Source organism: Elaeis guineensis, chromosome 10 (genome assembly GCF_000442705.2).
Source record: "Elaeis guineensis isolate ETL-2024a chromosome 10, EG11, whole genome shotgun sequence".
NCBI classification, from domain to species: Eukaryota; Viridiplantae; Streptophyta; class Magnoliopsida; order Arecales; family Arecaceae; genus Elaeis; species Elaeis guineensis.
The window spans coordinates 38,316,038-38,321,580 of NC_026002.2; positions in this window are offsets into that span (position 1 = coordinate 38,316,038).

Consider the following 5,543-nt stretch of genomic DNA (forward strand, 5'->3'; position numbering starts at 1 on the left):
GATGTACTGACATGGTTGTCTACTTATTTTTTAGATCTTAAAATATGAATTATATTTAATTGGTTGATCTGGATTTCTTGTTGTGGTCCTTGATTGTTCTAAATTTTAGGATTAGCCTCAGGTTGACTTGATAGTTTATCTTTTTCTCTTTCACTCACAGCCATGGTTAATTGACCTAATTGCATCTCTAAACGGGTAATAGTCTGGGTGTTGGAAGTTAAAAGCTGGTCTGTGATTTGCATAAAGTTGTTTAGTGTAGTGTTGGTGCTAGCAATCGATTTTGCTAGGATTTTCAGATTCTTTTCTAGCGAGTTAAGCCTTTGATCATTGCTGAAACCTGATAGATTATTTGATGATTGAGTGGATCTGGGGTTGGGCTGAGTGAATGCAAGTCTATTTGAGTTTGACTCTTGCGATCAAAAAAAAATTGAGGTGGTTCCACCATCCTAAATTGTACGTTGGTGCGTAGGGGTCATTTGTAGATCTTTAATAGACTGCGTTTATCTGTGCTACTTTATTCTCGGTTGGACCCATCAAGAGAGGACATCCTTCCATTGTGTGGTCTATGGCATTACACCCATTGCAAGTGGATGTTGCAACTTGGTTCACTAGGATGTGTCCCTTGAGTTCTAGGACCCCTATCCTACGGATCAAAAATGCAAATTTAGCTTCTTCAGATAGGGAAGGTTGAACTTGATATATATTTCTTCTTGAAGGTATGAGTCTATCAGATTTCCTAGTAATCTCCTATTGTAGGGTCTTTTTTGCTAAGTCCTCTAGAAATTGTCAGGTTTCTATAGGCTCTTTGCTCATGAATTGACCCTAACACATTGATTCTAATATGGTTTTAGAGTTTGGGTCTAGCTTTTCATAAATAATTTGGCACAGCCTTCAAGTTTCTATTCCATGATATGAGCATTGACTCAAAAGGTTCTTAAAACAATCAAAGCATTTCCAAAAAGACTCATCGGGTAATTGAAAAAATTGATTAATTTTATTTCTAAATTTGGCAGTCTTATGGTGTGAAAAAAAAATTTTTAGGAACACTTTAATAAAACCCTCCCATGATGCTATAGATTGATTAGAAAGACTGTATAACCATTTTTTGACACTATCCTTAAGGGTAAAATTGATCAACCTAAATTTTACAGCATCCTTATTAAGCTATTGGAGCCGCATCCTGGCACAAACTTCCTCAAATTCTCTCATAAAAATATATGCATCCTCGATTTTAGTGAATTTGAGAAGCATGTTTATGATCTGGGGTTTCATTTTAAAATTGGTATCAGTTTGTGGCGGTCGGATACATGAGAGTTGGGCTGACCCAACTAGGTAGCAAAGATCTTTCAGTACCTGAGGTTCATGTTTGAGTTCACCCATGGTGGGCTTAAGGTCTATTGGACTTGACGCAAAGTTTAGATCTATTCTCACTAATCGACCAGATATCCTTGTCCAAGAAGAAATTTGAGAATTTTTAGTTATTTTTATAATTTTTTTAAGAGAAGAGAAAAAGAGATAGATGAGAAGAGAATTCTAAAGATGGGAGCCTAAAGAGTCCTAAATCTAGAGACGATAGCGAAGAGTGTTTTAATTAGAGTTAATAGTTGTAGGTTAGTAATCACGTTATGCAGTCAATTCTAGCTAAGGGTACCTTAGATCTAGACAACTCCTAACTGTCAAGATTGTCTTTAAGTACTCCAGGTAAAAGACTAGCCACTCAATTGGTCAGGTAAGTGTAAGGTTGGTGAGGTCCTTCTGTTGCTTTTCTTAGACACCAAGTGAACGGAACTAATTAAATAACCACCTTCCTTCAGGACGTAGTCTCTGAACCACTTCTCTAGACATCAATCAAACTAACTAACCCTAACCTGGTACAACTCTTAGGATCTCTTGTTCTATTGAGCTCGAGAGTCCTTAGGGGCCAACGTCTAATTGATTTTAAGTTAAGATTTAAGTCAATACAGTATGTAGGATGATGGTTTGTGGGCCAAGAAAGGGTGATGAAATCTCCACCTTATCTTTGTTTAGGGTTTGTGCCCTTAAGATGTTTTATGGAATTATGCAATGTCAGAAAAAAAGTTGTCCAATTTGGTAGTTAGTCAAATTAATTTATTTTACTTTTTAGATTTTGTGATTAAGTATCTAATTCTCTAAGTAGATTATGAGGTGTCAATGTAGAGATTTATTTATTTTTTTTAAAGAAAGAAAGTAAGTTTGATTAAGGAACTAAGTTAGAAAGCAAAGAAAATGAGAATAAGAAAAAAAAATTAATAAAAAAATAATCGTGCCTAGATCTTCGATAACGGTGCCAAAATTTGATCGCTGTCGTAGGTGATCAAGAATAAAAACTAATTCAAACTATATAGATAGGGTGAGTCGGGATCATTTCCGTAGGGATTTAGAGTGATTATCTTTTTTTAAAAAGAAATAAAAGAGAATTGATTGTAGAAAGATTAAAAAAAATAGAATAGCAAAAATTAAATTAAAAGTGTATATTAATTTGTAAAAGAAAATAAGTCAGAAAAATAATTCAAAAATTCTGAATCTACCATACAGATTAGATTTATTTTTTTTATGTTGCAATATTAATTCTTATGATTAAGGTATTAGTATAGCTTATCTCTAAAGGGTACAGACTGTATCAGTAGATTACGGCTCATTTTATCAGAGTATAAACTATCTAAATTCAATTATAAGATATAAGATTTAATCTAACATACCACGATCTATCTCTTTTAAGCACAGACCGTATCTAGGGATCACGGCACATCAGTAGAGGGTATAAACCATGTAGGCTAGATCAATATCTCAGAAAAATAAAAATATATGAAATAAAAGTATAATTTTATTACATAAAAATTAAATATAAAAAAAAAATAAAAATTCATTTACAGGCTTCATCATATTCTCGGATTGAAGAGATTTAGCCACACATTAAGGTCTCTAGCTCCATATTCTTTATTTCTCTTGGATCTTTAAACCTCCCTTATTTTTTTTTAATTTTTTCTTGCTTTTCTATTGATTTTTTTCTTCTCTCTTGACTTATTCTCGGATCCCTTATTTATAGATAAATTTTTTATCTTTTTCTAATCACAAAAAAAATCTTAAAATCTTTAGAAATCGTATTATACCCATATGAATAATTTCTGACCGTTGGAACTTCAATAGACCATCCAGATCGCTCCAAAATTCAACGTTTAAGTCCTTATCAGGGTCGGAATCAACGTTGGCCATTGGATTGCATCTCGAATTGAATCTGGGCCGTTGATCGGTGCTTATTCTTTTCTTAACATAGTCAGGATGAATACCTGCCGTTGGATCGAGCTTCAAATGAGATTTCGGCCATCCGATCGCATCCAGAAATCCTTCTTTCAATCGGTAACTAATAACAGTCGTCGGATCATGCTTAGTTTGAATTTCAACCATCGGATGGCATAAATTTTTTTCCACCCGCCTGTGAGCCGCATCGTGGACCGCATAATATTTTCTATAGACCGCGCCCTTGAATCCGTGGACCGAGCGGTCGGTCCACCATGCATCGAAAGTAATTTTTAATATTTTTTTAGGATATTTCGCTTGATTTTCGCTTCGATTTTTATCTGAAAAATTAGAAAAAAATATGTATTAAATTTTTTATTAATTTCTCAACATTTTGGTGTTTAAATTCTCAATTAAATCAATATCTATTTTTCATAAATATATTTTAATTTTATATTTTTTTTAAAATTATTTATTTTTATAAAAAAATTAATTTATTTATGAAATTAATTTTTTATGAAGATGTTAACACCATAAATTACCAAAAATATCTAAAATAAAATGAAAATATTCTGCTTATCAAAGAATAAGGGCACTGCAGGCTTGATGAAAACTTCCATATGAGTTAGATAGATTTGTTAGTGTGGTCTCTCCCCATATAAGATCCACCGTCTTTAAAAAAAGAGCACACGCGGAGTACCTATTCGTGGTGCGTGGAAAAATCAGAGTCGTGGAACCTTTTGATGTGTGGAAAACGAGTCCGTAAAGGACTCTAGCTCTTGTCCTATAAAAGGAGAGACATTAACAAAACACAAAAAAATAGAGAGGAGGCCGTGAGAAGGCCGTGAATTATCAAAGGAAAAGAGGGAGGGAGTGAGAAGAAAAAATGTTTGAAGGATGCTTTGTTCAAAAAAAAAAAAAAAAAAGAATAACATCGATTGGAGGAGTTTGCTTAACTTCGAATTAAAGTTATTCTATCGAGAAAATTTTTTCTAAAAATTTATTTAATTTTAATTTTTTTTTCTTATATTAGAAGTGATGTTTCTGATGTCACGTCAGAAAAATTTATTTGTACTCTAAATTATTATTATAATGAAAGTTCCTTCTTACTCTCATCATTGTATGAGCACAGGCTTCGGCCAAATTATAAAAAATTTTAATATTTTTGTATTTGCTATGATTTTTTTATATCTTTCGTATTATTATTAGCATAAATTTTTATTTTATTTATTTATTTTTTAAAATATTTAAATTTTAATAATTTTTTGGAAATAAAAGAGATGAACATGTATGTAAAATTAACATATGAATAAAAAGGAAGACATGCAAAACGCTCAACCAGTAACGATATATCTCTGGAAAAAGGTCAAATCTCGGGTCATCACAAGCTTACTTTAACCTAAAATAAACTCAATTTTGACCTGCAACTTTGTACCGTAGTATCCAAAGAATCTTTCGCTGTGACTCCCGAGCCGATAAAGTTGAAAGGAGTCAATTCCATAATTAAGTCAATGCTTGGCTGGTTTGATGTTCTTCTTCACTTTTCTACTGTAGCTTTCTTCACTGAAGCTCTTCTGAAAAAAAGCAAAAATTTATTGTCACAGAGGGTGCATCCTTTTTACTGCTCAGTTCTAGCTTGAAAAAAAACATCTTTTTACTGCGGTTGTTTGTACCGGGCCTGTGCTTGTTGTTTCAAAGGCCAAAATGTCAATTTTATCCTCTAATGATAATGCCTGATTTGCACTTAATCTGGCAGTCTAAGTCCTAAAATTTACCTAAAATTTTTTCCCCTCCTTCTTCTTCTTTTTGCATAGGTCAGATAGGATCAAATCAGATTGTTTAGATAAATGAAATAGACAATGCGTAACTAATGTTAATATATAAATATGTTCAGCAGAAATGGATTAATGTTTTTCTGCAATGGTTTTGCAGAAGCAGATATAAATATATGTTAATATATTGATGCATTAATCTATGTGAAAATTTTGATTTTCTTGATTTTAAATATATAATTTTTGTTCATGCATTTATTTATCAATTAAAAATATGTTAGAGATTCTACTATTGCTTTGAACAAAAGTGGACATGAATATGAATATAGCAATATCAATTTAGCAGATAATTCTTTTTTTTTTTTCAGTAAGATCTCTTATCTCTAAAAAATAAAAAATCTCAATTCTCCTTTCTGTTTTAAACAAAGAATAAGCTATATATAGTATGTTAGCCAAAATGCCTAATTCTATGTAGCTTTGGAATATTGGGAGTCAATAGAAAAATTGCCGTAA